The sequence below is a fragment of the Coregonus clupeaformis genome, chromosome 27, assembly GCF_020615455.1.
Source record: "Coregonus clupeaformis isolate EN_2021a chromosome 27, ASM2061545v1, whole genome shotgun sequence".
NCBI lineage: Eukaryota > Metazoa > Chordata > Actinopteri > Salmoniformes > Salmonidae > Coregonus > Coregonus clupeaformis.
Genome location: NC_059218.1, coordinates 49,118,284 through 49,128,283, shown reverse-complemented (window position 1 = coordinate 49,128,283; position 10,000 = coordinate 49,118,284). Strand labels below are relative to the sequence as shown.

The 10,000-nt window shown below is 45.9% G+C and overlaps 1 protein-coding gene across 1 annotated transcript in view; it reads left to right on the top strand.

Annotated features, from left to right (window-relative positions):
- LOC121542070 (phosphatidylinositol transfer protein alpha isoform-like) overlaps window positions 1-10,000 on the top strand; it is a 56,028-nt gene that overhangs the window by 30,632 nt on the left and 15,396 nt on the right. The window lies entirely within an intron of this gene.

The following is a 10,000-nucleotide window of genomic DNA, read 5'->3' as shown; positions in this document are numbered from 1 at the left end:
TCCATATGCACACATTTACAAAGACTTCAGGACTTTCAGTGGACATGCTCAAACTCATCATTAACATAACCATAGACCACTTAAACCGGTACAACACTTCCACTCATGGGTGGACAAAAATAACGAATAGGAAGCCACACCCCCACTAAGCCTCGCCTCCAATATCATTTCCCAGTGTGCCTTTTCAAGTCAATAGAGAGCAATAGTAATAGGCTCCGCCCTGGTTCGTTGAACAAAGCCTATGGGAAAGTGAATGGAGTTTCTGTAGGGTTTTTTGGATAAACGCCGAAAATAATGTCTGTGGTAAACACAGGCTTATACGTTTTGTTCTATGAGATAATCTTCATCAGCTAACATCACTTTTTGTGACTTTTGAAGCATCTATGTAATAAATTAAAAACATAGCGCACATAAAGGCTTCATAATTCATAAAGGTCATGTGATATTATCTCATAGAACAAAACGTTTAAGAATGCATAAGCCTGTGTTAACATCAGACCGTATTTTTAGCGTTTATTCCAAAAACCCTACTCTTTCCCCATTGATTTAGTCATGTTATGCTAGCTCGCAAAGTGAAATGTAATTCCTATTGGAATCCAGCCAGAGTTAGAACATCCAACAGTAGGAATTTCTATTCACCCGCAACCTGCGTTCAGAATGACTATCAGGGTGAGGAACGGAGAAAAATAAATAAAAAAGGAGACACCTTGAGTCTTCTTGGGTATGATGCTACAAGCTTGGCACACCTGTATTTGGAGAGTTTCTCCCATTCTTCTCTGCAGATCAAGGCGGAGCAGCCGCACACAAGCCTAAGATCACCATGCGCAATGTCAAGTGTCGGCTGGAGTGGTGTAAAGCTCGCCGCCATTGGACTCTGGAGCAGTGAAAATGTGTTCTCTAGAGTGGTGAATTACTCTTCACCATCTGGCAGTCCGACGGCCGAATCTGGGTTTGGCAGATTCCAGGGGAACGCTACCTGCCCGAATGCATAGTGCCAACTGTAAAGTTTGGTGGAGGGGCTGCATTTCATGGTTCGGGCTAGGCCCCTTGGTTCCAGTGAAGGGAAATCTTAATGCTACAGCATACAATGACATTCTAGACTATTCTGTGCTCCCAACTTTGTGGCAACAGTTTGGGGAAGGCCCTTTCCTGTTTCAACATGACAATGCCCCCGTGCACAAAGGGAGGTCCATACAGAAATGGTTTGTCGAGATCGGTGTGGAAGAACTTGACTGGCCTGCACAGAGCCCTGACCTCAACCCCATCAAACACCTTTGGGATGAATTGGAACGCCGACAGTGAGCCAGGCCTAATCGCCCAACATCAGTGCCCGACCTCACTAATGCTGTTGTGGCTGAATGGAAGCAAGTCCCTGCAGCAATGTTCCAACATCTAGTGGAAAGCCTTCCCAGAAGAGTGGAGGCTGTTATAGCAGCAAAAGGGGGACCAACTCCATATTAATACCCATGATTTTGGAATAAGATGAATAGACAGGTATTTTCCTTTCCATGGTTGCAAAATCTTATCTAACTTTCTATTAAAATGTATTGTAGTGAGATAATTTCTTTCTTTCTTTCGGGTAATCAATACCGAGTATGTCCACTTCACCATCGGACCATTTTATTGGTAAACTACACGGTAATGTAAAAGTTGTATTTTTGATTGATCCAATATGTAATATAGTACATCATAATTCAGTTTGAATCCAGAGAGGCTAGAAAAATTATCTAGATCCTCTGAGGCTAGGAGGGATTCTAGTTGCGTCCAGAACGCTGCAGCCGCCTGGTTTTCAACCTTCCCAAGTTCTCCCATGTCACCCTGCTCCTCCGTACAATGACACCTTTGTTTTTAAGCCCTGGATTTCTAGGCCCTTGATATTATTGTTGGTTCTGATTTTAATAGCTAACATTTCGATGGCCATAATAAATAGATATGCCGATAGTGGACAACCTTGTTTTACTCCTCTTGACAGTTTAACATTTCTAGATATTATTGTTGGATCTGACACATATTTATTTCTCATTGCTACAATTTTGACAGCTGAAGCAACATCAATTCACTACTCTAATACTTTGTTTGTGATAATATTCTGATTGAGTCAAAGCAGTGACTCGCTCCTGCAGGTTCATGCTCTACAACATCTGTGGAGTACAACCCTACCTCACACAGGAAGCAGCGCAGGTCCTAATTCAGGCATTTGTCATCTGCCGTATGGACTACTGCAACTCGCTGTTGACTGGGCTCCCCGCTTGTGCCATCAAACCCCTGCAACTTATCTAGAACGCTGCAGGCGCCTGGTTTTCAACCTTCCATGTCACCCCGCTCCTCCGCACACTCCACTGGCTTCCAGTCGAAGCTCACATCCACTACAAGACCATGTTGTTTACCCAAGGAACAGCAAGAGGAACTGCCTCTCCCTACCTGCAGGCTATGCTCAAACCCTACACCCCAATCCGTTCTGCCACCTCTAGTCTCTTGGCCCTCCCGCTAAGCCCAGTCCAAGCTCCTCTCTGTCTTGGCACCCCAGGTTCCCCCTAAAGCTAGGACAGCAGAGTCCCTGCCCATCTTCCAAAAACATCTGAAACCCTACCTCTTCAAAAAGTATTTTAAATAATCCCACACTACTCTGAACTCAGTGGTGGAAAAAGTACTCAATTTTCAGACTTGAGTAAAAGTAAAGATACCTTAATAGAAAATGACTCAAGTAAAAGTGAAAGTCACCCAGTATAATACTGCTTGAGTAAAAGCATAAAAGTATTTGGTTTAAAATGTACTTAAGTATTAAAAGTAAAATTATAAGTATAAACCATTTCAAATTCCTCATATTAAGCAAACCAGACGGCACATTTTTCTTGTTTTTTAAATTTACGGATGGCCAGGGGCACACTCCAACACTCAGACACCATTTACAAACGAAGCATTTGTGTTCAGTGAGTCCGCCAGATCAGAGGCAGTAGGGATGACCAGGGATGTTCTCTTGATAAGTGTGTGAATTGGACCATTTTCCTGTCAAAATGTAACTAGTACTTTTGGGTGACTGGGAAAATGTATGGAGTAAAAAGTACATTATTTTCTTTAGGAATGTAGTGAAGTAAAAGTAAAAGTTGGCAAAAATATAAATAGTAAAGTAAAGTACAGATACCCCAAAAAACTACTTAAGTAGTACTTTAAAGTATTTTTACTTAAGTACTTTACACCACTGCGTGAACTCGCACTTGACTCATTCCCCCCTTACTAGTTATGACTTTGTTGATAGCTACTTTATTGAGGAAAAATGTGACTGTGATATGTGGTTGTGCCACCTAGCTACAGTGGGGGAAAAAGTATTTAGTCAGACACCAATTGTGCAAGTTCTCCCACTTAAAAAGATGAGCGAGGCCTGTAATTTACATCATAGGTACACGTCAACTATGACAGACAAAATGAGGAAAAAAAATCCAGAAAATCACATTGTAGGATTTTTAGCTAATTATGGTATAAAATAAGTATTTGGTCAATAACAAAAGTTTCTCAATACTTTGTTATATACCCTTTGTTGGCAATGACACAGGTCAAACGTTTTCTGTAAGTCTTCACAAGGTTTTCACACACTGTTGCTGGTATTTTGGCCCATTCCTCCATGCAGATCTCCTCTAGAGCAGTGATGTTTTGGGGCTGTCGCTGGGCAACACAGACTTTCAACTCCCTCCAAAGATTTTCTATGGGGTTGAGATCTGGAGACTGGCTAGAGCCACTCCAGGACCTTGAAATGCTTCTTACGAAGCCACTCCTTCGTTGCCCGGGCGGTGTGTTTGGGATCATTGTCATGCTGAAAGACCCAGCCACGTTTCATCTTCAATGCCCTTGCTGATGGAAGGAGGTTTTCACTCAAAATCTCACAATACATGGCCCCATTCATTCTTTCCTTTACGAATCAGTCGTCCTGGTCCCTTTGCAGAAAAACAGCCCCAAAGCATGATGTTTCCACCCCCATGCTTCACAGTAGGTATGGTGTTCTTTGGATGCAACTCAGCATTCTTTGTCCTCCAAACACGACGTAGTTGAGTTTTTACCAAAAAGTTCTATTTTGGTTTCATCTGACCATATGACATTCTCCCAATCCTCTTCTGGATCATCCAAATGCACTCTAGCAAACTTCAGACGGGCCTGGACATGTACTGGCTTAAGCAGGGGGACACGTCTGGCACTGCAGGATTTGAGTCCCTGGCGGCGTAGTGTGTTACTGATGGTAGGCTTTGTTACTTTGGTCCCAGCTCTCTGCAGGTCATTCACTAGGTCCCCCCGTGTGGTTCTGGGATTTTTGCTCACCGTTCTTGTGATCATTTTGACCCCACGGGGTGAGATCTTGCGTGGAGCCCCAGATCGAGGGAGATTATCAGTGGTCTTGTATGTCTTCCATTTCCTAATAATTGCTCCCACAGTTGATTTCTTCAAACCAAGCTGCTTACCTATTGCAGATTCAGTCTTCCCAGCCTGGTGCAGGTTTACAATTTTGTTTCTGGTGTCCTTTGACAGCTCTTTGGTCTTGGCCATAGTGGAGTTTGGAGTGTGACTGTTTGAGGTTGTGGACAGGTGTCTTTTATACTGATAACTAGTTCAAACAGGTGCCATTAATACAGGTAACGAGTGGAGGACAGAGGTCTGTGAGAGCCAGAAATCTTGCTTGTTTGTAGGTGACCAAATACTTATTTTCCACCATAATTTGCAAATAAATTCATTAAAAATCCTACAATGTGATTTTCTGGAAAAACAATTCTCAATTTGTCTGTCATAGTTGACGTGTACCTATGATGAAAATTACAGGCCTCTCTCATCTTTTTAAGTGGGAGAACATGCACAATTGGTGGCTGACTAAATACTTTTTTTCCCCACTGTATCTTAAGATTGATGCACTAACTGTAAGTCGCTCTAGATAAGAGCGTCTGCTAAATGACTAAAATGTAAAAAATGTACAATTTACCTTGTGAGTGACGTCATTACTGGGTCTTAAAGTGACAGCGCGCACTTTTATAAAAGAAGACATTGCTACATCTATGTTGTTGATCTTACAATAAAATAAGTCCCTAATGGAGGGGAAAACAGATGTCATCTGTAGCGCCATGAAATCAGCCAAAACAAGTTCAATAACTCAAAGCATGCACACACTCCTATAGACGGTTGGTTGTTTACAGGGCCCATTTTTGCAGTTTTAAAGCACGTTTTCTGCAGTTCTACACATTTTGCCATGGGGCAGAATTAAAATTGAGCAATTTTCTAACAAATTTCATGCAATTCTATTCATTTTGCCATGGGGCAGAGATACATATATGCAGTTTTAAAGCTAATTTCCTGCAATTCTACCCATTTTGCCATGTTAATTATATATGAGTGAGAGTGACTAACAAAATCAACGGGGGCCCCCTGGAGATAACTGGCTAGACTAACTTACCAATCTAAAAATTGTTAGTTGACATGGCTAATTGAGTGACTGTCAGTGACGGACAAAACAGGAGAAAAACTGCTGATGCACAACCAAATTTCGAACTTGCAACTTGTGTATTCTACTATTCACCTTGTGTATTCTACGACTCTAACTCTCAACAGTGAGAACCCCAGCGGTCGGGGGCCCTGCTTATGTCGCTTATGCCTGGAGCCAGCCCTGGTTGTTAAGCAACTATGCCTGGAACCAGCCCTGGTTGTTAAGCAACTATGTCTGGAGCCAGCCCTGGTTGTTAAGCAACTATGTCTGGAGCCAGCCCTGGTTGTTAAGCAACTATGTCTGGAGCCAGCCCTGGTTGTTAAGCAACTATGCCTGGAGCCAGCCCTGGTTGTTAAGCAACTATGCCTGGAGCCAGCCCTGGTTGTTAAGCAACTATGTCTGGAGCCAGCCCTGGTTGTTAAGCAACTATGTCTGGAGCCAGCCCTGGTTGTTAAGCAACTATGCCTGGAGCCAACCCTGGTTGTTAAGCAACTATGCCTGGAGCCAGCCCTGGTTGTTTAGCAACTATGTCTGGAGCCAGCCCTGGTTGTTTAGCAACTATGTCTGGAGCCAGCCCTGGTTGTTTAGCAACTATGTCTGGAGCCAGCCCTGGTTGTTTAGCAACTATGCCTGGAGCCAGCCCTGGTTGTTAAGCGACTATGCCTGGAGCCAGCCCTGGTTGTTAAGCAACTATGTCTGGAGCCAGCCCTGGTTGTTTAGCAACTATGTCTGGAGCCAGCCCTGGTTGTTAAGCAACTATGCCTGGAGCCAGCCCTGGTTGTTAAGCAACTATGCCTGGAGCCAGCCCTGGTTGTTAAGCAACTATGCCTGGAGCCAGCCCTGGTTGTTAAGTAACTATGCCTGGAGCCAGCCCTGGTTGTTAAGCGACTATGCCTGGAGCCAGCCCTGGTTGTTTAGCAACTATGCCTGGAGCCAGCCCTGGTTGTTTAGCGACTATGTCTGGAGCCAGCCCTGGTTGTTTAGCAACTATGTCTGGAGCCAGCCCTGGTTGTTTAGCAACTATGTCTGGAGCCAGCCCTGGTTGTTTAGCAACTATGTCTGGAGCCAGCCCTGGTTGTTTAGCAACTATGCCTGGAGCCAGCCCTGGTTGTTAAGCAACTATGTCTGGAGCCAGCCCTGGTTGTTAAGCAACTATGTCTGGAGCCAGCCCTGGTTGTTTAGCAACTATGTCTGGAGCCAGCCCTGGTTGTTTAGCAACTATGCCTGGAGCCAGCCCTGGTTGTTAAGCGACTATGTCTGGAGCCAGCCCTGGTTGTTAAGCAACTATGTCTGGAGCCAGCCCTGGTTGTTTAGAAACTATGTCTGGAGCCAGCCCTGGTTGTTAAGCAACTATGCCTGGAGCCAGCCCTGGTTGTTAAGCAACTATGCCTGGAGCCAGCCCTGGTTGTTAAGCAACTATGTCTGGAGCCAGCCCTGGTTGTTAAGCAACTATGCCTGGAGCCAGCCCTGGTTGTTAAGTAACTATGCCTGGAGCCAGCCCTGGTTGTTAAGCAACTATGCCTGGAGCCAGCCCTGGTTGTTTAGCAACTATGCCTGGAGCCAGCCCTGGTTGTTAAGCGACTATGTCTGGAGCCAGCCCTGGTTGTTAAGCAACTATGTCTGGAGCCAGCCCTGGTTGTTTAGCAACTATGTCTGGAGCCAGCCCTGGTTGTTAAGCAACTATGCCTGGAGCCAGCCCTGGTTGTTAAGCAACTATGCCTGGAGCCAGCCCTGGTTGTTAAGCAACTATGTCTGGAGCCAGCCCTGGTTGTTTAGCAACTATGTCTGGAGCCAGCCCTGGTTGTTAAGCAACTATGTCTGGAGCCAGCCCTGGTTGTTTAGCAACTATGTCTGGAGCCAGCCCTGGTTGTTAAGCAACTATGTGGCAAAACAGGGGGCTGGCTTAGACTGTTGACAACATGGAAACTATATTTCGTCCCCAAATATTTATTGAAAACATAAATACATTTGCACAATGAGCACTTGTTGTCTATCAAATAAATCGTTACAGTTGTTGGTTAGCTAGCTAACACCTCAAGACATGGTATCAACGACAAGATAAAACTAGCTGAAACGAGTCACATACGATTCCCCACATGGCAGCTTCTTGTCATTGTTGCTAGCGATCTGAATCACAACAACACAGAGACTTCTGCCCCATTGAATCACGAGCATCGTTTTGGGGACGTTGTCAGCTAACCCGTCTATTTAATACGTATTCACTTGTATTGTGATAAGGCCTAGGCTACATCTTCATTTACCCAGTTTACCATTATGTTGTTATGTAGTTAAGATTGGTCAAAACAAAGTCAAATTGATTGTATGAGTTTGCAATTGATACATTCATGCATTCATGGCTGTTGACATAAAACATTTAAAATGTAATGATATTTAACTCAGAAGATGCCCAACGATTGAACAGAGCAGTAGCTGAGTTTATCTGTCTGGATCATGTGCCATTCTGGGACTTTGGCTAATACGCAGGGCTCTAAAGTGCCACCATATGCAACGAAATATTTTGCGACCAGGAGTTTTATTTTGGGAGCACTGTGCAACTAGGTAAAAAAAATAAGTTCCCAGATAATAATTGTTGTAATGATTAGGCTTCACCCTACCGTTGTGCCCTACAGAAGAAAGTGAGTGCAGATTCGATAGCATCATGGCTGCACCCTAACTACAGTGAAAACGACTTGCTTCTAGCGTGTAGATTGCTGAGGATAGTATTTTTTTAAAAATCCATTTTAGAATAAAGGCTGTAATGTAACAAAATGTGGAAAAAGTCAAGGGGTCTGAATACTTTTCCGAAGGCACTCTATGTGACGAAATATTTTGCTGTGGGACCAGGAGTTTTACATTTACATTTACGTCATTTAGCAGACGCTCTTATCCAGAGCGACTTACAAATAGGTGCATTCACCTTATAGCCAGTGGGATAACCACTTTACAATGTTTTTTTTTTGTTTTTTTTTGGGGGGTGGGGTGGGTTGGGGTAAGGGGGGGTAGAAGGATTACTTTATCCTATCCCAGGCATTCCTTAAAGAGGTGGGGTTTCAAATGTCTCCGGAAGGTGGTGAGTGACTCCGCTGTCCTGGCGTCGTGAGGGAGCTTGTTCCACCATTGGGGTGCCAGAGCAGCGAACAGTTTTGACTGGGCTGAGCGGGAACTATGCTTCCGCAGAGGTAGGGGAGCCAGCAGGCCAGAGGTGGATGAACGCAATGCCCTCGTTTGGGAGTAGGGACTGATCAGAGCCTGAAGGTACGGAGGTGCCGTTCCCCTCACAGCTCCGTAGGCAAGCACCATTGTCTTGTAGCAGATGCGAGCTTCAACTGGAAGCCAGTGGAGTGTGCGGACGAGCGGGGTGATGTGAGAGAACTTGGGAAGGTTGAACACCAGACGGGCTGCGGCATTCTGGATGAGTTGTAGGGGTTTAATGGCACAGGCAGGGAGCCCAGCCAACAGCGAGTTGCAGTAATCCAGACGGGAGATGACAAGTGCCTGGATTAGGACATGTGCCGCTTCCTGTGTAAGGCAGGGTCGTACTCTCCGAATGTTGTAGAGCATGAACCTACAGGATCGGGTCACCGCCTTGATGTTAGCGGAGAACGACAGGGTGTTGTCCAGGGTCACGCCAAGGCTCTTCGCACTCTGGGAGGAGGACACAACGGAGTTGTCAACCGTGATGGCGAGATCATGGAACAGGCAGTCCTTCCCCGGGAGGAAGAGCAGCTCCGTCTTGCCAAGGTTCAGCTTGAGGTGGTGATCCGTCATCCATACTGATATGTCTGCCAGACATGCAGAGATGCGATTCGCCACCTGGTTATCAGAAGGGGGGAAAGGAGAAGATTAGTTGTGTGTCGTCAGCGTAGCAATGATAGGAGAGGCCATGTGAGGATATGACAGAGCCAAGTGACTTGGTGTATAGCGAGAATAGGAGAGGGCCTAGAACTGAGCCCTGGGGGACACCAGTGGTGAGAGCACGTGGTGCGGAGACAGCTTCTCGCCACGCCACTTGGTAGGAGCGACCGGTCAGGTAGGACGCAATCCAGGAGTGAGCCGCGCCGGAGATGCCCAGCTCGGAGAGGGTGGAGAGGAGGATCTGATGGTTCACAGTATCAAAGGCAGCAGACAGTCTAGTTTTCTTCCATTTCCGCTCCGCTGCCCGGAGCTCTGTTCTGTGAGCTCGCAATGAGTCATCAAGCCACGGAGCTGGAGGGGAGGACCGAGCCGGAGCTCTGTTCTGTGAGCTCGCAATGAGTCATCAAGCCACGGAGCTGGAGGGGAGGACCGAGCCGGCCGGGAGGATAGGGGACATAGAGAGTCAAAGGATGCAGAAAGGGAGGAGAGGAGGGTTGAGGAGGCAGAATCAGGAGATTGGAGGGAGAAGGATTGAGCAGAGGGAAGAGATGATAGGATGGAAGAGGAGAGAGTAGCGGGAGAGAGAGAGCGAAGGTTGCGACGGCGCATTACCATCTGTGTAGGGGCAGAGTGAGTAGTGTTGGAGGAGAGGGAGAGAGAAAAGGATACAAAGTAGTGGTCGGAGAC